Source organism: Rhipicephalus microplus, chromosome 1, assembly GCF_043290135.1.
Source record: "Rhipicephalus microplus isolate Deutch F79 chromosome 1, USDA_Rmic, whole genome shotgun sequence".
NCBI lineage: Eukaryota > Metazoa > Arthropoda > Arachnida > Ixodida > Ixodidae > Rhipicephalus > Rhipicephalus microplus.
The window spans coordinates 33,450,733-33,474,197 of record NC_134700.1 but is presented as its reverse complement, the minus strand read 5'-3'; the positions used below and the strand labels follow the sequence as shown (position 1 = coordinate 33,474,197).

Below are 23,465 nucleotides of genomic sequence, written 5' to 3'. Positions count from 1 at the left end.
GATATGCAGAAGAAGGTCCCAAGGACAGGGGAGCACATTGGGACCCACTGTACAAAATGATCTGTATAGTGAAACTGTGTCAGTTTTTGCTTAGTGGCAGATCGTGGTACAGAGACTAAACATGTCACGCAGAAAGCCTGTATTGTGCATTCTTTTACTCTATCAGTCGTTGCGCATTCCAGACCTAGCAATATTTTTGCAATGTGCTTTGCTTTCGCCACCGCGCGCGGTTGGGCGGTCATGCGAGACAGCCAGAATCTTTTCTGCATTTTGACGAAAATAGAGAAGGCGCTCTGGTGGGTACTTGAGGCAGTATTTTCTGCCGCACTTCATTTATGTCTTTGTTGGTGGCGACAGCCACGTCAGCAGATTTGCACTGGAAGAGAAAGTTGGGCTAGTTGGTGGTCCATGCTTGGGACGTAAAAGAAGTGCAAAATAAAAACATGGACAGCAGAACAGAGGCAAGGACAAAGACTTTAGCATCTGGGTCGTCTCTTCTTCAGTCTTTTGTCTCTATTTTTGCGCTGTTTTTACATCCTGGTCAGAAGGTTTGCTCTTGTTGGTCAATGTGAACAGCCATTTAGTGTGTAGTTAATCCGCACTCGTGGCAGGTTATTAACGAAGTTTCACTGTACAGGAAACTCTCTTTGAGATAAACTCTGTGAAGATGAATTCTTGCTTAAGACGAACAACACGGGAGTGTTTGTTTTGTTTCCCATAGACTCAATGCAAAAAAATCTGCTCAAAACGAACCGTGTAACAGGGCCTCTTCTGTTAAGCGTGGACGTGCCTTTCGGAACGAGCTTTCTTGTTTCTGGTTAGATCTTGATGAAAACTGGCACAGAGACTAAGAATGACCTCACAATGCTTCCATAAATATTTCAAAATGATATCATGAAAACTTTCTGAGAAACAAATAATTTCATTACTGGACCTTGTGGAGTGGCTGGAGAGTTTAAAAAATGACATAGAAAGAAAATGACATAGAAAGTTGGTAAACACTGTGTGCAGAGGTGAATGTATGCTGTAGGGGGCTGCGTTTTCAAAATAATTTTTTTGCAACAGTAAAATTTGTAGTTCATGTTTTCTCCACTGATACTTCAATGAGCACATTTGCACTACAAACAAGAAACCCTACCAAAAATTTTTAAACGGCTAAATTTTAAAAATAAGAACGCAGCCCCCTGAAGCACAGTCCAAGGAGCATTACAAAAAAAACAGAATCAAAATCTGTCAAGTAGTTGCGAAGATATCTGCTCCACAAGCTGAGCAACACGCCAAAAAAACAGTATTGAGAAAACGAGGTTCAAAGTCTTGAGTCACGGTTTACATGCCTAATAGGCACCAGGGTTGTAGTCCTTAGTGTCCTTTGCAGTGCGGCGTCGCTTGGCCATCTGACCTTTAGCCTGATGAGCTTTCGCAGCCTTTTTTTTCCGCATGGCATCTTTTTCGGCTGCTCTACGAAGCGCATGGCGTCCAGGTTGGAGACCAAGATATGTGCAAAGTTGGGTGTAGGCGTGGAGGTTCCCAGCATTATACCTAAAGATTGCTTCACTGACAGCAGTTTCTGCGGCTATCAATGAAGCATGCTCTTCTTTGGGCAGAATTGACCAAATAATTGAGTGCAGGCTTTCGGCAGCATTTTGAGTTTTTTTTCCCTGGCACCGCGCAAGAAGCTGTGCGTCCGAAAGTCACTGGTACACAGGCAGCAGGGCAGCGGCAACGTGTCATCCCAGGTGGTACTTGTGGGGTGGCTGCGGTTCACCTTTAGTTTCTGCAGCCCGGTGTCTGCACCAGCTATCAGGACCTGGTGGGCAAAGTTCGTGGTGTTGATCCTGGTCAGTCGAAGTGGTGTGGTAGAATGCAGCCATGACCGCTCGCTGCATATCCCCCACTTCAGCATGCTGCCTAAGGGCTTGGCCATAATAGTCAGTCAGTTGCTTGATCAAATTTTGTGTAAGGCCACCTTTTCCGCCGATAGGTTGGTCTTTCTTGCTCTTTGTGACGATGGCCCGCAGGGCTGTGCCCATCCTCTTTTTAACATGATTGATACAATCTTCTTTCTTCAGGGGTATAAAACCGTAAGTTTGGTCCTGACACAGAGCTAAGAAAGGGCGGCTGTCGCCATCGCAAATGATGGTTGTGTAGCGCAGGTCATTTTTTTTTTAGTGAGCGCCGAAACAGTATGAGGGCCGCTTCGACTTCCATTTCGCCCGAGTTTGCCTCTGTGTTTTTCTGGCAAACATGTGCTTCCTTCCATTCAATGTAGCCGTCGTCGCCTTCTTTGGGGCCCACAGCACATCCATGACAGTAATTGGACAGGACAACACTGTCAAGCACTAATCCGGTGTAGAATTCAATGACCGTGCCCACTCCGATGTGGGACGCGTGGCCGCGTGTCATCCACGCCCCGTCGTACACCACCGTGACATTCTTGGTGGGTGTTCCCTCCATTTGGCTGTACACATTGCGAACGGCTGCAACAGCGTCGCAAAACACACGTGCCGCGGCTGCTGCGCCAGCAGGCCGAAATTCCCCCTTGAGATGCCTTTGAAAAGTCTTGTGGTGAATTCCCCTACGTAATAAATTCATCACAGACCAAAAATCACTGAGTGCAGCTGATCCTTTTCCAATAGTTTTTATAGCTTGCATGACCCGAATATTTACTTCAAATGACTTGCTGTTTTCCATTCGCGGCGACGACCACGCATTTTTCGCGTCCGCGTCGCAAGCAGTGCAGGTGAGCACCATCTTTACCGCTAACCCGTGCTTAGTTCCGTGCTTCATCTTGAGTCCCGGCTCTTAGCACTGCGGGCACAGGGCACTGCCAAACAGACCATTCAGGGCCGCGCGTTGCACGAGGAAAAACTCATCTTCGTCTTCCGTTTAGATGTAGCTCTCGTCCCCTTGGTCCATCAGTGACATCTTACACTTCGTCGCAGACACTGCTCTTAGGGACTCCTGAACAGCCGCGGCGCGTTCGCGAGATTCCTCCGCTGACACGAAACGAGGCTCTAATCGGGCCCGAATCGTGCTACTGGTGGTGCTGGTAGACGGCCTCGCATCCTCGCGCGAAGTACTTGGCTGAGCATCCGCGATGTCTACATCCTCGTGCGAAGTGCTAGGCTTAGCATCCGTGTCATCTACATCCTCGCGCGAAGTGCTAGGCTTAGCATCCGCGATGGCTGCAGCCTGTGCGGAACGACGAACGGATGTTTCCTCAGACAGCACAAAGCGCTGCTCCACAGGCATATGAACAGTTTTGTCGATGCTCCGTGCGTGCTTGTGCTCGGCTGCGAGTCCTCGTCGTGCCGCACGCCGTCGTCGCTGCTTGCAGAAGTTGGTGGACTGAATTTCTTTTTCACGATCGGCGGCTTCGGCTTACGAGCACCAAATCGCTGCGCAGTCTTGCGTTTCTTCTTGAACGATCGCCGGTCCATGATCGCATGCGGGAACCGATCTCAAAACTGCAATGCGCCAAACTGGATAACGTTTTTCTGCTTTCACGAGCGCCGGTCTTATCGCAGCGCGATGCGATCTCGAAACCACGCTGCGACGAGTTGAAAACAAATTCAGTAAGCGGCCCGTCAGCCCTGTCAGCGCGTAGAGCAGACGACCTTTGCGCCGATTGCTACAAGTGACCGCACGAAACCACGCCGCGACGAGTTGAAAACAAATGGAGTAAGTGGCCCGTCAGCGCGTAGAGCAGACGATTTTTGCGCCGATTGCTACAAGCGACCGCATGGGCGACCAATGCGGAGCCGCCGTACAGTCACGTGACGCGCGTCGCCAATCGGAAACTGTTGTGATACCTTTACACTTTGGCTTGCTGTGGGCTTGCTCTTGCCTGGTTCGACCGGCCGAGGCGGCAAATTTAAAACGGAAGAATCGCGCTATCCATAGAGACAAAGACGGCGGCGCTAGGTTGCGTGGTTGCGGAGATATCGCGGTTCGAAAAACGCCGTTTTTTCGCAATTTCCATGAAATTCATCGCCACCCTAGCTTCGATAAAAATTTTTTACGTCATTTCTACGCTGTTTTCAGGGACAAAACTTCGAAATTAGATAGAAAAGGGGTCACAGAATGTGAAAATGACATTTTCAGAAAATCGATTTTTCGGCCAAATTTTGCGATGCCAAAGCCGCGTCCCCCCTTAAGACGAACTCTCGCAGCGACCAAGAACCATAAAGATTCTGGGCAGCGAACATTATAGGGGCATTCCTTATAGAAGCAGAACTTGAGAAAGCAAAAATAAAAAAATACAACTTCCTGGCACGAAGACTCGAAGCAAATCAAAAGCCAATTGCTACGTGGAGGGAGAAAGCAATATGAGTGCAAACGAAAGGCCAGCACATAAAGATGGTACCTCCCTCACCCCTAGCCTGTAGGTGGAGAAAAGGCCAGCATTATCAGCAAATAAAGCAATAAAAAGCGTTCGTCCTTCCGTTATCAAATGACGTTCTTAAGTTTTTCAACAGGAATACAGAGGATAACAAGAGAACACAAGAGCTTGGCTAGAGGGAAAAGGGCAAGGGAAGGGGGCGGCAAAAAAAAAAAAAAATCCAAATGAAAGTGAGAACAGGAACAAAGATAGTCTGTACCTTATAATCACATGAAATGGAAACTACTAGGCTTGTGTGAATATTCGAATGCTTCTAATATTTTGAACGAATAATGTAGTATTTGAATTCGCTTCAAATAGAATTTAAAATATTGAAAATTTCGATCGAAATAAACGAATAAAGGCATGTTAGTCCGCATATGTTACCCTGCAAAAGTGCTTTCATTGCAGTGAAGCCGTGAAAACACATCCAGGAGAAACCCGCAGTGCCATGAAGCCCCACTTCAAGGTTAAATAAGAATATTGCCTTCACATTGATTCATCGTTTAAGTTTAAAAGCCTGGTATACTTATTTATATGCACTAAATATGGCAAATTTTAAAGAGTAACATATTTTACAGGCTCATGCTTGCATTCTAGCGAAAGTTGATATATGCTACTATTTAGAGTTGCCGCTTTCTTTGATGCAAAAAAAAAAAAAAAGAAATGTATCTGGAGAGGCTTTGTCACAATATTTAAAAAATAATGTGCAGGTTTGTTAGGTCATGACAAATATGCCATTTTTTTATAATATGTGGTATATATGCTATTTGAATTCAATTTGAAATTATTCGACCGAAATCACTGTTCGTTTCGAATTCACTTAGAACCTGAAATTCACTATTCGCACAAGTCTAGAAATCACATATGCGGCACTAGCACTCCGATATCAGAGCAGTCATTGTCATCGCTACCACACAATGGTACCTGAGCACTTGTGCTCAGTTTGCATTGTTTTAACATGGTCTGTGTGCGTCGTATGCGTTCCCAGTGAAATGCAGCAAATTGTAATGTGCCAGTTTCATTGTGAAAGTGCACTACAAAGGAAGGTCATTTTCCACACTAAATATAGCTGTGTTGTGTCTTTTTTGTGTGCCTGAAGCTTGTGATCGTGAGAACCGTAAACAGAAATCTTCAACTGCATGTCATTCAGAAAAGATTACTGCGGCATGAAAATAAAATAAATTTCTGAACTTCAAAGAAAAGCTTGCAGACTTTCAAAGCAACTTGGCGTAGTCGGCTTTTTGAAGGTAGGTGTATGCAATGGAGGCGTATTCATATGTGATAAAGCCAGCAAAACAGCCTCTTCGTAGGTGAACAGTCAAAAGAATAAATTTTCTATTCTTTCAAGAAAAGTTGTGCTTGTCTCTTCCTTTTTATCTTATCCTAATTGTCAAATTAAGGTCGTGCTACAGTTTTATTGTTAAAATCTGCTAGCAATTAATTCATAATCATATTTATTATGAACTCTCAAAACCGAGTACTCATTAGGTTAGTCTAAATACTTTAATCGGTAGCATAGTTTCTATCAAGCTGAGCCAAATTTATTTATTTATTTATTTAGGTACCCTAAGGGTCCAAATGGGCATTACATAGGGGGGAATGGGTTGAAAGCAGACACAACGTACAATATTGTATAAAGAAAGAATCAACACAACAAAAGCACATAAATGAATGCTTTTTCTTGTTCTTTTTCTCCCCATTATAAGTATACTTCATTTAGTGCTTTCAAGGAGCATATTTGGGCTACTTGGTATGTTAGCATTTGGTTTTTGGGTGCACTTCTGATAACACGAACTCCTGATAAGAAGAAAAATTATCGTGGTTCTTTGAGTTTGTCTTAAAGGGAGTCTACTGTATTTTGGCCAGCCCTACAGGAGTCACTTTCGCACCTATTGTAACGTAGTCAGTGTCCTGTCTAGTTATCCTACCGCCGACTTCCATTGCACACTCTTTGATTATACTAGTAATATTATTGTTCATTGTGTCAATGATAACGTCGGTTATCTTGTTTAGAGCTGCGAATCGATTCTGAAGCAAAACTCTATATTCCTCTACTTTCCCTCTCACTGCAAGTTCTCAGGAGACGAAAAATTTCATAAATGGACGATAAACTGTGAAAGCCTCAAGTGCAACCGAGAAAATTGAGCTAGTGGAGCTTTCAAAATTAACCAATATGCCTAAGATAGCCGACATCAGAAGGTATAGCATAGAGAGATTCGAGCAGGCTATAAAAAGCGGCAGAAGCCTGAAAGCTTTTAAGGCAAACTTGTTTCAGCCTAGGCAAAAATCTGATGTGCAGTAGAACCTTGCTACAACGAAACTGAAGGGGCGCAGGAAAATTTTCGTTGAAGTGAAGATTTTGTAATGAAATCGAAAAAATATAGCCAATCTGAACTAGCAAAACAAAGGAACGTTTATTCTATGGTGACCCCGCTACTAACCGCAGCGAATGATCACCGGGGGTTCACGCTTGGCGAGCCACAGGGCCGCGACTTCCTCACCTACTCGCGTGTAGCGTACCGCTCCGCGCGCGCTCAACTAATAAGGAGTTTAGCGTGGCGCGGCAAAACAGACAATGTTCAAATACAAAATACACAACACTTTATTGCCTTTGGCGGCACCCCAAACAACAGTACAACGTCCGCTCCCGGGACGCGGGGAGCAAAGGCACCCGCGAGCACGTCGCAGCTGGCAATGGCAAGCTTTGACATGCCGGTCGGGGAAATGTCCCTCGCGGCTATGCTGCGCACTCTCAGGATGGCCACTGGGCCTGGTCGCGAGTGTTAGGGCAAACCTCATACGCTTAGGTCTACGGCAAGTGCGGCTCAATGTGGTACGACCACTTCAAGCACTAGGCACCACTGTGGGCTTAGCGTACGCTACCGAAGCTGCACTCAAGTAAACACGCCTGCCAAGGTTTCAAAGGCCGCCCAGGCAGGCTACAGTCCGGCGATTCCCAAAGGGGACGCGGTTGAATGATAACACGTGCTTACCCGGCGCCGACCACGGAGGATAGAGCAGCTCCTTCGACGCGAATGTACCGCGTGTTGCGCCCGCACGTGGTGTCATCTATCGCCACGCGCCGTTACCAGAGCAGAAAGAGCAAAAGGGTGTGGCCGAGCCGTGGAATGCCCGCGAAATGGTCGCGGGCGCGCCTCAGATTCCCACATCTTCCTCTCCATAATCCACCCTATATACCAGTCTGCAAAGGCAGCTGGTCGTCGCCCATGCATGCAAAGACATCATGCAATGGGCAACAGCTAGCCTCAGCCTCGCTCTGCATTTGCTGCTGAAGAAAAAAAAAAGAACAACACAAGAATACACTTGAGAAATACAATGGCGCCGCGGAAGAAGGGTAACGGGAGTTCATGATGCTCATGCAAGAGCGCTTCCACGGCTCGGAGGAAAGCGTCACGTAATGTTTGACTTGGGTGACTGCGTGGATGCAAGAGTGCAAGGCGAGGGTTCTGGTTGAGGCCCTCATGCGAGGAACGGGCTCACCTTCGTCTCATCGATGTTGACGACAGCCCTTAAGTCCGACCAACGCCGCCCCGGTGGAGGTTCAGATGGACCTCGCTGCAACAGCCGGCCCTTCTGCTGGAAACATGGTCGCCAAATCCACTGGCTGCGAGGCGTCCTATGGCGTAGGTCGAGTCATGCACAGCGTCTGCGACAGCTGGCCTCCTGCAGGAGCCGGGATAGAAAGGCCAGCAGAGCTTATCAGCGAGGGTCGAGAGCAGGGCACATCCGGCCTGCCTAATGACCGCAAGTCTCTGAACACCTCCAGAGTCCAAGGTGGTGTAGGGGTCGGTGACTTCTTAAGTTGTCGCCACACGCACGCACACACGCACACACACCTCCGATGGTCGGGTCTCTCCAAACGCGCTCCGCGAAGGAAGGCGCAGAGTGTCCTTTGTCTCTCTCCCCACGCTAAAGCACCAATTCACGATCCCCTCCTCCAGCGAAGAGAAAAAAGAAAACACGAAAAAAAAAAAACATCAAGTAAACAAGAACACTCAAATGACAATCAGCAGCAGTAACTGGGCGGAACTGACTTCTTTGCAAGCACTGGCTGTAAAGAAGTTAGCCAACTGAGACTTGACAGTAAAATTAAGGGCCTTCGGTTGCGGAAATAAGCCCGCTGTCCGGCGCGAAATTACTCAGGTGACCGCTTCCTCAGATTATACCGGTGCGTGGTCCCAATGTGGTCCGCCGCGCTGGGTGTGCGCCGTTGCTTGCGCGAAGAGCCACTGGGCGCTGCCGCAGGCTCGTTAGACCTCGACGCAAAGGCTTTCAGGTCTGCGATGTGGGCACGGATGAGTTTTCCCGAGAGCGGATCTTTCAGCAAGTACACGAGTGGAGTCCAAGCCTTCTCCACTCGGTACGGACCAAGCCACTTTGGAGCGAGCGAAGCTGAGAAACCCTTGCTCGCGTCGCTAAGAGCATGGTTGCGCTTCAGGACGAGGTCACCTACCTTAAATGAAAGGTGGCGACGTTTTCGGTCGTACTAGGCCTTTTGCTCGGCCCTGGCCGATGTCAAACTCTGCCTCGCTCTACTGAGACCTCGACAAAGCCTGTCCCGAAGTGTTGAAGCGTAAGCAGAACAGTCTGCTGGTTCTTCTTTGTCCCCGAGCTGGCATTGCATGACACTGGTCACTGGATTTGCCAACTCCCTTCCAAAATCAAGGAAGGCGGGAGAGAAACCAGTAGAGCGACTCTCAGAGGTTCGGATTGCAAACGCAAGTTCACTCAAACACCATTAATTCCTGTAGGAGAACTGCTCCTATTCCCAGATCGCTTGCGTCAGTCTGGACAACAAACGGTCTGGTCAGGTCGGGGAGCTTGAGATGCGCCGTCTCCGCAATGGCGCTAGACAGATGGCAAAACGCCTCTTGCTGCTCAGGTTCCCATCCCCACTCAGCTGACTTACCCAAGAGCTTGGTCAAGGGCGCCTGCACTTGGGCACAGTACAGAATGAACAACCGGTAAAAATTGGCCATTCCGAGAAAGCGGCGCAGGCCGCATACGTCCTTGGGCGCGGGGAAATCGAGGATTGCTCGAAGTTTTTCCCAATCTGGCTCAATGGAGCCTTTGCCCAGCGTGAAGCTAAGTAACTGAACTCGGGTTTGCGCTAGTTGGGCCTTTGCGGGATTTAACGTCATCCCGGCGGCTCTCACCCTCTCGAGCACATCGGCAATGTGGGCCAAGTGCTCTTCGAAGGTTCGTGAATAAATCACGATGTCGTCGAGGTAGCACATGCAGGAAGACCACTTTGCTTCCCCGAGGAGGTGGTCCATGAGTCTCTGAAAAGTCGCAGGAGCATTGCAAAGACCAAAGGGCATACGAGTGAACTCAAATAACCCTCTGTGGGATGTGAACGCGGTCTTGCACTGGCCATGCTCATCCATCCGGACCTGTAGGTAACCTTTGGAGGCATCTAATGTGGTGAAATACCGCGCAGTGCCGAGTTTTCCTACGATGGAGCTAATCGTGGGGAGCGGATAGGCATCCTTACGAGTCACTCCGTTGAGACAGCGATAGTCTACGCACAGGCGATGACTCCCATTTTTCTTAGGCACCAACACAATTGGAGACGCCCAGGCGCTGTATGAACGGCGGACAATGCCAGCTGAGAGCATCTCGTCCAGCAAACCGTCAATTAGCTGCCTCTTGGCCTGGCTGACTGGCCTGGGGTTACACTTCAAAGGAAGTGCGTCGCCAGTTTCGATCGAATGGCTCACCAAATCGGTACAGCCGGGTTGATCGGTGAAGGGCTCATCGTATTCGCGTAACAATGCCGACAGACGAGCCTTATGTGTATCATTCAATTGAGTCGCACAGGCGATCAAAGGATGCCGAGCCTCTTCGTGTCGGGCCGCTCGATCCCGATGGGGATATCGAGCCGACGAGTGCATAGCGCAGGGGCCTGCCTCCGAAGTTGGCACGTGACACGGTTTCGACGCTTCAACTGCACAGGCAACAGAAAGCGCCAGTGGGCTGATGAACGTCTTTAGCTCGGAAAAAGGTCCGTCGTGATAGCCTCCATTCGCAATGTCCACTACGATACCGGTTTTTAGGAGAAAGTCCCGACCGAGAATCACACGAACACTGAGCCCTAGAAGATGAACGAAACGTGCGCGCCTCATTTGGCCTTCCCATCTGACAGTCGACCTCGCGGCGCCCGCCGACTGGGCCACGCCTTGCGCGAGGGTGAATGTCGTTTGGCTGTCCCGCAAGCGCACCGAGCGCTTCTGCAAGTGGGACAACACCTATTCGGCAAACAACGAAGCGCTTGCGCCCGTGTCCAGCAACGCCGAGAATTAGCGACTGACAATGGTGACCGAAATAAACGCCACGTGCTCACCAGCAAGACTGCTTGCCCGGTACGCAGAGGGGAGAAGCAAGGGTTTGGCCGCTCGTGCCTTCACGAACGGCCTGCGCCCCCGTTTCCCTGCCTCACAGGAGGCACAAGCGCAGAGCACTCTTTCGCTATGTGCTCTCGTTGACACCAGCGGAAGCAGCGCTCTCCATCCTAGTCCCTTTCCCGAGACGGAACAGCTTCGAGCTGCAGGAATCGGTTCGCTGCGTGATCAAAGGAACCGCTCTGACGATCGTTACTACCGGTGATGCGCTGGGTTGGATTTCGTCCCTGCTCGCGCGCGTCGAGTTGCGATGCAGCACCGGCTGCAGGCCTCCTGTACGTGTAGGGATCTAAAGCTCTATCGCTCATTTCCCACGTGCGCCCACCTGTAGCAGTAGCCGCAAAGGCATCTCCGGCGGGCTGTTGCCGCTGAGGAAGAGTTATGTCCCCTCCCCACGCGCAGCGCGGTTCGAGGGCCTCGCTGGCTTGCGGTGGCGGGCGATAGGAACGCGCAGCGAGAATGTCGCCTTGGATGCGCTTTGCCTTGACGGCCAATTCCTCCAAATCACGGAAGCGACTGCCGCGCAGGTACGCCGAAAAAGTCGGGTGTGCCTGCCTGATCACCCGTTCGACGCGCTCCTCATTCGAGGCTCTGGGCTCAGTGATAGAAAAAAGGTCTTCTATCGCGCATACGTACTCCTGAAGCGACTCATCGGGAGCTTGTGTGCGGAGCTCGAGCTCGCGCCGCATCCTACGCTCGTAATCAGCAGGTAAGAATTTGCGCAGGAAGGCCGCGCAGAACTCATCGAGAGTTGCTGCGCGGTGACCAGAAAGCCGATGCCACCTGGCCGCCGTGTCTGTCAGTGCAGCCGGGACGACGCGTCCGACCACTTCCTGGTCTTCTAGACCCATGGCTCTCTGATAACGTGTGAGGGAGTCCAGGTAATCTCTTGCACTTTGCAGATCACCATAATCGATGTTGGTCGGAACGGCCCACATGACAGCGGGATGAAAGCGTTTCGGAACGGCCGAAAGCGTTTGGACTGCCCCCGTGAGTGCCTGAATCATTTAGGGCGGCATTTTGCAGCAGCGTCTGTGCGCCCGCTTCAAAGGAAACTGTTGGTGGATTAGCGGCGCGGGCGAGCGCTGAGGAACTGTCTCTGAGCTCGATAAGCGGCGCGGTTTCAAAATGGATACCGGCCGTCGCGACAATGGGGAGCGCCTGTTGTTGACAGCTGACTTTTGGGGCAGCTTCACGTGAAATTGCTAGGCCGCTTGCAGCTAGCGGTATAGGCGCGTGCTCGAAATGAACTTGGCGGCTAGGTTGCGTAGCAGCCAGCGGGCAAAATTCGGCAACGGCTGAGGCTGCGGTGCCGATCTGCGCCCCAGAAGCTCCACTAAGAGCCGTTTCGGAGCGCTGTGACATGGAACTGCCATGCATTCCAAAGGGAGCAGTAGCAATACAATTCGCCCATGTGCACTGTTCGGGTTGGGCTATGGCCCCGGACCCAAAACACGCTACCTCTCCAATGGGAGCTGTTACGTAGCGCCTTGTGTCATCCCGACTGGGACTTGTGACAAGTGAGGGTGCACGATTGTGATGCTCAAGGGGGGCACTGGCCCTGTTCTCGAGCAATGCGGTATCTGCTAAAAGCGTCAGTGGACAGAGCTCACGCGGGGCAGACATAACACGGGTAAACGCGGCGAGCCTGATTCGCAAAGGCGGGCTGACTTGGCTAAGACTAATCAAAGGCTTAATGAGCCTTTGATACCGCGTTGGGCGCCAGTATGGTGACCTTGCTACTAACTGCAACAAATGATCACCGCGGGTTCACGCTTAGCGAGCCACAGGGCCGTGGCTCCGTCACCTACTCGCGTGTAGCGTACCGTGTAGCGTACCGCTCCGCGCGCGCTCAACTAATAAGGAGTTTAGCGCGGCGCGGCAAAACAGACAGTGTTCAAATACAAAATACACAGCACTTTATTGCCTTTGGCGGCACCCCGAACAACAGTACAACGTCCGCTTCCGGGACGCGGGTTGCAAAGGCACCCGCACGCGGACGTTTACAATAAGGGACAACCGCGAGCACGTCGCAGCTGGCAATGGCAAGCTTTGACACGCCGGTCGGAAAAAGGTCCCTCGCAGCTATGCTGCGCACTCTCTAGATGGCCACTGGGCCTGGTCGTGAGTGTTAGGGCAAACCTCGTAGGCGTAGGTGTACGGCAAGTGCGGCACAATGTGGCACGACCACTTCAAGCTCTAGGCACCGCTGTGGGCTTAGCGTACGCTACCGAAGCTGCACTCAAGTAAACACGCCTGCCGAAGTGTCAAAGGCCACCCCAGGCAGGCTACAGTCCGGCGATTCCCAAAGGGGACGCGGACGAAGGAAAACACGTGCTTACCCGGCGCCGACCACGGAAAAAAGAGCAGCTTCCTCGGCGCGCACGTACTGCGTGCCGCGCTCGCACGTGGCGCCATCTATCGCCACGCGCCGTTACCAGAGCAGAAAGAGCAAAAGGGTGTGGCCGTGCAACAAAGTGCCCGCGAAATGATCGCGGGCGCGCCTCACATCCCCACAATTCTCAAAATTCAAGAAGTGCCCGCTGCTTTTTATTCTATCCCAGCAGCGCCACGGTGCGATTCTCACCCATGCATAGCAAGGCGACGGTGAAAGGCACGTTGAAACAATGACTGCAATTTCTTTCGTGAACGAACCAAACAGTTGCATTAGCACGTTAACACCAGCAGCTGTCCGCCGCCAAAACGCCGAGATGGCAGCAGGGCATCGTGGAACGATGCCTTTTGCTTTATTTTATTCCATTCATATCCATCTATTGCGACTAGCTGGTTTTGTTGATAATGCGGATGAATAGCCGCTCTGATTAGTTACTACACTGGCCAAGCGCGAACAAAATGATAAGCACAGGAATCAGAAAAGGCATCGTTTCGCATATGCACCCAGCAGCTGCGTGAAGGAAACCATGAACTAAGCAACTGAGCTTCAGCTTCGGATCGTCTGCGGCTATACAGCAAACCCACTTTTTAACATTTTGACGCATTTTCAGAACCCAAAAATACGACGACGAGGTTGAGAACACGCGTTGGCACCACCAAAAACCACCGCTGTTTAACAAACACGCGTTGGCACCACTAGAAAGCACCGCTGTTCAAAAAGCATAAGTGCCGTCATTGCTCGATAGCAATGGCAATGAAACTGCCCTGCTTTTTCCAGTGACAAAATCAGGGCAGTCTCATTGCCATCGCTATCGAGCAATTGGCGGCGCCCATGCTTGCTGAACAGTGGTAGTTTTTTGTGGTGTTAACGCGTGTTTTAGACTTCGTCCACGTATTTTCAGGTTCTCGAAATGCATCAAATTGTTAAAGATTAGGTTTACTGTTTATTATTTTTCACGTTCTGGGCTGGGACAAGGAAACGAGAAATAAGAAGCTGCAATGAACGTAGCCTTCGTTGCGTCTTTCAAGAAGCTGGAAAAGGATGTCTCCGATGAGCTCAAACGTCCATCTATCATCTCTAAGAGTGGCATCAGCGTACTTGTTGGGTCCGATCAGATGTGGAAAGTGTTGACTGGCGAAGTTTCATGGTGCGAAGGCAACGAACCATTGATCGCACTGAACTCCAAGCTTGGATGGACCTTCCAGAAAAGCACATCGCACTTGGTGTCCCGACCAACTACATCACAAATGATTGTGTGCGTGCTAAAAGCCCAAGCTACCGATTCCGACGAGATTTTGTGCTCTTTTTGGGAACTTGAAAACATAGGAATTGCAGACTTGATAAACAAGCCATCTGAAATGAGCAACACTATGATGCATTTTGAGCAAACGATTAGCTTTATAAACGGATGATATGAAGTGACCCTCCCTTGCAAGGGTAATTTCGAGCTTGCAAGCAACAAGCAAGTCGCCGTTACTTGACTGGACAAGCTTGTCAACCGTCTCGATTCCAGGAAAGGACTGCTCGAAACGTATGACTGTACCGTGAGAGAGTACTTGAGGGCAGGACACGCCGAAGTAGTCATTGATGTACCTGCAGATGTGACGAAGTTATATTACATGCCGCACTAGAAAGTAATGCGTGAACAAGCAATGACGATGAAAATGAGAGTGGTGTTTGACGCTTTGTCACATGCCAAAGGATGCAAGTCCTTTAATGACTGCCTTGAAAAAGGTGACCACTTATACCAAGATCTCGTGCAAATTCTGCTACGCTTCAGAATGCACCCGGTGGCAGTTATCGCGGACATATAAAAGGCATTCCTTTCTGATTGCGATTCAGGAGGACGACAGAGATGCCTTCCGCTTTGTCTGGTTTGCAGAAGGAGATTTATCCAAGGGCAAGCTGCAAGAGTGGAGGATGACACGAGTGCCTTTTGGAGCTACATGTAGCCCATTTTTGCTCACAGCTACTATTCTCTACCACGTGAAAAGAGCACCGGCTGCCACGACACAAACAGCGTAAACTCTTGCCGAGTCGTTTTACGTGGATGACTTAGTCACTGGTGCCGACACAGAAAAGGAAGCCACTAAACTTTGCCGAGAAGCGCGCAAATTAATGAAATCGGCCGGCTTGATCTTGCGGAAATGGACAACAAATTCAGGAAATTTGATGCGAACGCTTGAAGATCAAGTAGAATGTACTAGTGATGAGACGATCGTTCTTCACGAAACGTCGGTCAAGGTCCTGGATTTGGTTTGGAAACCGGCAAAGGATGAATTCAACTTTTTCGGTTGAAAATCTACTCCGGTTTTTGACAGTACAGACGGACACAAAACCATTTGTCTTGCAGTCAGTATCAAGAATATTTGACCCGTTAGGATTTGTAGGACCATATACTATTGCCATACGAATATTGTTTCAAAAGCTGTGGATACGAGGGACCGGCTAGGATGAAATGCTACCCAATGACCTGCAAAAAGAATGGAATGAGTAGGTCATCCAGTTGCCGCAACTGTAAGACGTTGTCGTTCTTCGCTATCTGGGTGGCAGAGCAAGGAAGCACAACTTGCTTCAAGTACATGTTTTCTGCGATGCCAGTCCAGCAGCATACGGAACAGCGATATACATCGTGTCAAGTCCTGAAGAGCCGAAACTGTTGATTGCGAAGTCCCGTGTAGCACCCATTAAAGAGAGAACGCTGCCGCGATTGGAGCTGCTGGCTGCCTTAATCGGCGCAAGAATGCTGGCAAACCTGAAAAGCGCTTTGAGGAATGTTCAAGTTGACTACACGATGTGGACAGATTCCACCATTGTGTTGTCATGGATAAAAGGTGACGTCAAAAAGTGGAGACAGTTCGTAGCCAACAGAGTCAATTAAATTAGGTGCACTACAGATCCATCAAAGTGGAGATACTGTCCTCGAACGAACAACCCGGCTGACCTACTCACGCGTGGCGCAACGCTTGAAAGATGGCTGTGCAGATCAAAATGGTGGCATGGTCCCGAGTGGCTAACTAAACCGATGTCTGAATGGCCCCTATAGTTCAGTGAACTAGACTTAGCAGAAGCCGCCCAAGGTGAAGTTACAACAGTCCATGTCGCACTAATGACACGCTTCTCAGTTCCGATAATCGTCATTCAACGTTACAGCAGGCTTCAGCACCTACTCAGTCACTGCGGGGGTTTTCAGATTTAATGATCGATGCAGAAAAAGGACGGATCATACAGGGCATCTCGTGGCAACTGGAATCCTGATTGCAGAACAGTATTGTATAATATGTACACAAGAGCAAGGCTTTCTTGAAGAACTCACCGCTTTGACCAACGGCCACCCAGTTGAGTCTACATCTCGAATCGCTGAACTACGCCCTTACATAGACAGAATTCTTCAGGTCGGAGGCCGTTTATACCTCATGCATCCCGCACAAGATGTCAAGCACCCAATCATAATGCCGTCTAGCCACCACTTTTCGGCACTTTTGGCAAACAGAGCCCATCTTCAAGTCATACATGGAGGAGTTAGAGATACACTTACGCAGCTTCAGGAATGCTACTGGATTTGTGTGGGCCCAGGAAGTGCTGAGACTGCTCTGTTAACAAGTCATCGAGTGTCACCAACGAACCCGTTCGAAGTTGCAGGAGTCGACTTCGCAGGCCCTCTGTATGCACGCACGGAGAAAGGGGACACGAAGGGCTACGTTGCACTTTTTATGTGCGCCGTATCTAGAACCGTGCATCTCGAGCTTGTCTCGGAAATGACAAGACATCGGCAGACATAAAGCGACTACGCCGAATGTTCTCTGAAGAGGACGTCGCTGGTCACCTCAGCACCAATGGCATTTCGTGGAAGTTTATTGCATCATATGCTTCTTGGTGGGGTGGATGGTGGGAGCGCCTCGTACGATCAGTAAAGCTTCCGCTGCGAAAAATTATCGGCAAAGCTCGTGTGAACTACGAAAAAATATCGACAGTGCTGGCGAAGGTCTAAACAGTCATAAACTCTAGGCCTCTGACTTTTATCGAGACAGATGCAGAAGAACCTTGCACTTTGACACCAGCCGAACTTCTCTTTGGACGAAGGTTGACTTTCATACCATATGTGACCGCTGACGAAGTCAACAGTACCTCCAAGCGAGCAGACGCCTTACGCAGACACAACTACAGGAAGCTGCTGGTTGAAAGTTTTTGGAAGCGATGGCAGAAAGAATACCTGTTGCAATTACGATCTGCACACTTTGACGGCACGATATCAACTACAGCATTGTAGCAAGGGGACATCGTTCTTGTGCATGCGGACAACACACCACGCCAGCTATGGAAGCTTGCAAGGGTCACGCAAGTGTACCGCAGTGCCGACGGTCTCATTCGTTCCTGCAAGATCAAGTTGCAAGGCAGTCACCTTGCGATCAGGCCGATACAAAGACTGTACCCACTTGAACTATGTGTTTAACTTTGCGTGGCCGGGAATGTTGATTATTTTTCACGTTCCCGGCTGGGACAAGAAAACGAGAGAGAAAAAGAGCGCGAGCGAGAAAAAAGACGCGGGGACGCTCAAGTGACAGCAGAGCGCTTCCGAGCGCAGTTAAATAAAAATGTTTTTTTTTTTTTTTGCCTTACATCTTAAAGACGAAGTTGAGTCTGATCGCAGTGTCTGGAACGCCATCGTCTTAATACTATACTGCAATAAATATCTGAGCCTGGCATCGTATTGAGAAATTTCGTTGAAGTGGGAGGGGTAAAAGAAAAAGTGTTCGTTGTGGCAACAATATTTATGCATTGACTCCTATGGACTGCTGACGGAGAACCGTGAATTTTTCATTGTAGCGGGAATTTCGTTGAAGCGGCGTTTGTTGTAGCGGGGTTCGACTGTATGCATTAAGAGACCGTAGAAGGCAGTGTTCTAACCAATATGGATAGGATAGCTGAGGTGGCGGAAGAGTTCTAAATAGAGCTGTACTGAAGCTGAAACAATGAGGATGGTATTGTAAGAAGCAATATTGTGTTAAAAGAACTGGCCACTTTATATACAAGGAGTCTCTTGACAAAAAGGGTAGCAGAATAATGGAAGAAGGCCAACATAATATTAATCTATAAGAAAGGAGACGTCAAGGACATCCTCTTCTCACATCGATTCGTGACTCGTTGCCACTATTGTATCTTGAGTGATTGTCTCGGCAACCAAGCAAGAACAAGAAAGTTTTATTTTGAGTGCCTCACAATTATGTGCTACTGTGGTGACATTATGGTGACAAGATGCTCGCTTGCTGTTGTTTAACGCACGCTCACATGACTTAGCAAATACATTCAAACATCATTATAACGAAGTTGCATCTTACAAGTTCTATATATCTTTTTCTAAACAATATTCTTAACACTGTAATTATTGCTGGACTAGTTCTTGTTTATTATTATTATTATTATTATTATTATTATTATTATTATTATTATTTATCGAATACTGCAGACTCAAGGTCCAAGCAGGGTGGGTAATACAGATACAAGTAAAATGAAATACAGATATAAATACAATAGCCATTGCAGAACTGAAACAATAAAGGCAAAGAAGGTTGTCTGTTAAGGCAATTCATTAATCACATGTATTATTGAGGCAGTTCCATTCACAAATGGTTTTTGGGAAGTATGAAAACTTGAGTAGGTCGGTGCTACCAAAATATGGGATCAAGGCTTTTGGGTGGTGGTGTCGGGTTGGCCGACTACGTAGGGCTGTTAAATACGGGGATGGGTCTAGAACTAGTTTTTCATTCAACAGTTGATTTACTTCGCTTCAATCTATATTTTGTTATATTTATGTGTGTTATACAGTTAAACCTGAATATAACAAAATTAATAACATCACAGAAAAATTCGTTATAAGTAAATCTCAGTAAAACGAACTTCAGGGGCCGCGGCAATTTGTTCGTTATTTTGAAAGGTCGTTACAGTGAAAGCCCAAAAATTAACCATAAATACCTCTTTCCCACTGACCAAAATGGCTTACCTTTACAACGGTGGCTCTTTGAACTCTTTTTTTCACGATAAAAAACAAATTCGCAAGCGAACACCAAAAAATTCACGTTTACTCAGGGGAGGTCTTGTGTTTTTTTTGTTTTTTTTTATGCGTGCAGCACGAACTTTTGCAGCGCGAAGGCCTCCATCTCATCTACATTCTCCACTTTCTCCCTAACCAAAATTGCCTCCTCTTCTTCGTTGCAAGCAGAGATGAACTCATTTGTAGTAGCACTGCAGCGCGAATGCCAACTTGCTTTGCGGACGCGATCAGTTCTCATTGAAAAGAGATGAACACGACTAACATGGCCTTATACCCCTTTGGGCTCCACCTAGATCACATTTAGAGAAGTGACAAAAATAAGAAAAACCTGAAGTGTTACGGCTGTCATCGCCTCTTCTGAAGAAAGAGCTAAAAAAAGAATATGTCTCGCGTTTTGTTTTCTGCTAACTCGCTGTCTCAGGTTTTCTGCGCCCATGCTTCCTGCTCTGCAACTCCCACTCTTCCCGCTAACCTTGCCTTCCTGTGTTGCCCTCGCCTGTCACCTCTGCGCTTACAAACCTGCAGCGTCAGGGTTTCAATAAGAAGAAAGAAAAGAAAGTTGTCCTTTCGTTCTTTTCCCCCTGCGCACCGTCGCGCATCTTCCAAGAAGCAAGGCATTGGTTCGCTGTGTCGTCTGCTTGGGTACCGCTCCGGTGGTCGTGACGGATTTCAGAACATGAGTTCATAGTACTGAGGCGTTGTTAAAATTAGCATTCGTTGTTTTGAAAAGTTTAGTATGCGGAAGTATCCCCATTGCGGTGGTCTAGTGGCTAAGGTACTCGGCTGCTGATCTGCAGGTCGCGGGATCGAATCCCGGCTGCAGCCGCTGCATGTCCGATGGAGGCGGAAATGTTGTAGCCCTGTGTGCTCAGATTTGGGTGCACGTTAAACAACCCCTGGTGGTCGAAATTTCCGGAGCCCTCCACTGCGGCGTCTCTCATAATCATATGGTGGTTTTGGGACGTTAAACCCCATATATCAATCAATCGTATTCTGAAGTACGTAGTAGTGAAATAATCTTACATTGAAACTATTAGCAGTCGGTGTGGGATTTTTTAAAAGATTGTTAATTTGAAAAGTTTGTTAGTGTGATGTTCATTGTACTGAGATTGTATTGTAAAGAGGATTTCAGCACATGCAAGTTCGGTATGAAAGTTTGCAAAATAAACGCACAAATTAAACAAAAGGGAGACTTAAGGTGGAGCTAGCTTATAACAGTTTTTTAGCGGCAAGGAACTGCGTTACTATTGCAACAGAAATTATATGGATACTCTAGGTGGGTTTTTGTCATCATTACTATGCTGCCTAACAAGTCCAAGTTGATAACATGCCCCTACGCATCGTAACTTTCACGAGCGGGTAAAAGCGCACAAGCGCTGCTGAAGCAGATATAGAACGAGTCGACCCATCTCTATCGCCTGGAAGGCGCATAACATAATATCCCTTGAGTGTTAGAACTGCCATCTAATGCTCAAAAAGAAAGGAAGCCACCCGTCTTGAATGAGCATGAGCAGCAACAATGAACTATGATTCTAAAGGCAATCGCGATCTCTGCGCTGGTGCGCTTGCTATCTCGGCAAGTATCAGTGCGCTTTCGATACAAAGGTACTGTGTGAAAAGAGCACTTCTGTCTGGAGCGGCCGTATTTGCCCACACCAGTGTTTTGTAGGTGTTTCGCGATATCGTATCCAAAAGAGCTTGCTGCCAGCTTTACTTCCTATAACATTACAACTTTTTGTTATGGCGTTCATTGCATTGAATTCACTGCCCCATCGTGTTGTTGCCAGAACCAATCAGCTAATTGCGAAAGCTACAACCCTGTGAACTTGCGGTGCAGTGCAAGACGGAAGCGCACGACGTGACTGCCGAAGATCTGTCGTCACCGTGGTCTCGAAGAGTTTCCGTGAGCGCCTAATCTGACATTCCCTTGGAAGTGAGGACATGGTTGTCCGCATTAAAAAAAAAGCAAAACTGAACGTTGTCAGGGGCCATACCAGGAGCGCACAGTGAGACCATGCACGTGCGCACGCCATCGGAAAAGAAGAGGGAAAAAACACGAATGCAGACACAGATATCGCGAAAAACTATTCGGTGAAGTGCCCTCAATGTGCAGTGTGGCCACACGTATGTGATGCTAACTAAAAGCATGGCACTGCCAACATAAATTTTTTTTCGTTTGGAGGGAGAAGGGGCACATCCGCACATATGCGCTTGCGGTGGCAAGAACGGTGGCCACGCCGGCTCGTGCTCTGCTCACCCTTGTGCGATCACAAGCGCTCGCTCTCGCCTGCTGTGCTGTGCACGCCGTCGACAACAGGGTGCTTGCAGACGATGCATGCTCACCCCAAATTCCCGGGCGAAATTCCTAGTTTGTCCATGGGAAAAATTCGTTATATCAAGGTTGTCTCCATTAGTTACTTTGTTACATGGAGGTCACAAATACATGTGCTTCTATGGAGCAACGGCAGGGAATAGAAAAACTTCGTTAGGTCGAGGCATTTGTTATAAACAGGTTTTTGTGTATTGAGGTTTGGTGTAAAACCTTAGATCGGCAAAAAACGTGTAAAGGTAATCAAGACTCATTCAACAAATGCGTCCTGCACTTTGGGCTCACTCAGGTTGAGACATGTGAAAAGTTTCGATTGCAATTAAGCAAACAGGGGCCAGATACCCTGCTTTGGGACACCCGACGTTTCCGCATGGAACCACGGGACATTGCTAGGGAAGACAGTACCCTTGTCTTTTCTCACCTGTGCCAAGATCCCCACACTACTTGCAGTCGGAGCCTCTGCAGCCAGAGAGTGGCTCTCTCAGCAGCACAATTTGCATATCCCCAAAACTATCTTTACTGACGCCGCTCTCGATGGACAGAGCTTGGCCATAGCATGGCACTAACCTTCGACCAGTGAGGCATGTAGAATGTACACATGTAGAATGGACTATGCGACGTCTATCCAAGCAAACCTTTTGGCCATCTGGGCCATCTTACAGGATAACGTAGCACCGGAACTATTTAGACAAACTCATTTGAAGCATTAAAGGACACAGAAAATCCAAATGTAGAAGATGTCAGAACTTTACACATCCCTTTGCAAATTTGTCACGATGTTCTCAATTTGAAATGACACGCTTTCGAAGCTTCCTCAAGTATATCAATTGGAGAGACTCAAAGATGTCAGCCCTCCTTGGTATCTTTCAGAATCTTGCCCTCAGTTGATCCAAAGTTATATTCATTACCAAAGTACTTGCAAACGCAGCCACTACCTCTCACATCATTCATAAATGGCAGACTCTTGCTGACCAAAAATGGGAAATGGACACTTCTATCCCCTGCATATTGCCACGTTCCATTTTTCAAGTTTTTGTTATCATCCCAAAACACCACACGATTCTCAGCGCAAACCGCGCCTGCAGTTTTCGAGAAGGTTCCGGACTGTAGCAGATCATTTTGATAAGATCACGCCCACTGTGCGAACGGTACAGATTGTTCTGGAACCTACGCCACCGCCAGCGATAACGCTAGAACATTCGACGGCAAGAGTATAAATGCCGACGCGCTTTGCCGCTAGTCAGTTGTTGATCGAAGGCCGACGCTCCGTTCGCCGCTATCAGTCGGAGACTGCTATCTGTGCGAGACTGCTGCTGTAATTGGACTTTCCGTTTACCGGGCACAGGTTCGCCCAAATAAACAGTTAAATCCCAACACGAAGTCTCCTGTCTTCGGCCACGTCATGACCCAGTGACATCTGGTAGAGGTGCTGCTTCGTTCATGTACCGGTTGCCCCGTCAAGCCGTGAACCCAGCCCACGTCGCGGAGAAGACACCGACGCCAACCAGGAGCAGCGAACAAGCCGCCGACAGCAAGGGCTACCACCGGAGTACGGGCTTCTACAAGACAAGGCGCGGAAGACCAAGGCCATGACGATGACTGCAGCGACAATGACAACCGCAGCGTCCCAGCCCACGATGGCCATGCATCAACCCAGGGAACCACCAATTTTCCATGGGTCATCGTTCGAAGACCCAAAGTCCTGGCTAGAAACATACGGCCGTGTGGCCGCCCTGAACCACTGGGACCATGACGAAAAGCTGCGTCGCGTGTTCTTCTATTTGGAAGACACCGCAAGGACCTGGCTCGAAAATCGGGAGTCCACGCTCCGAACGTGGGATGTTTTCTGCGGCACATTCCTGCAAACGTTCGCGAGCGTCGCT

General features: G+C 48.7%; 1 protein-coding gene and 1 pseudogene across 7 annotated transcripts in view; one reads left to right on the top strand and one right to left on the bottom strand.

Annotated features, from left to right (window-relative positions):
* Positions 1-23,465, top strand: part of Nipped-A (Transcription-associated protein Nipped-A) — a 991,444-nt gene that overhangs the window by 363,986 nt on the left and 603,993 nt on the right. The window lies entirely within an intron of this gene.
* On the bottom strand, positions 1,310-3,758 carry LOC142770586 (uncharacterized; annotated as a pseudogene).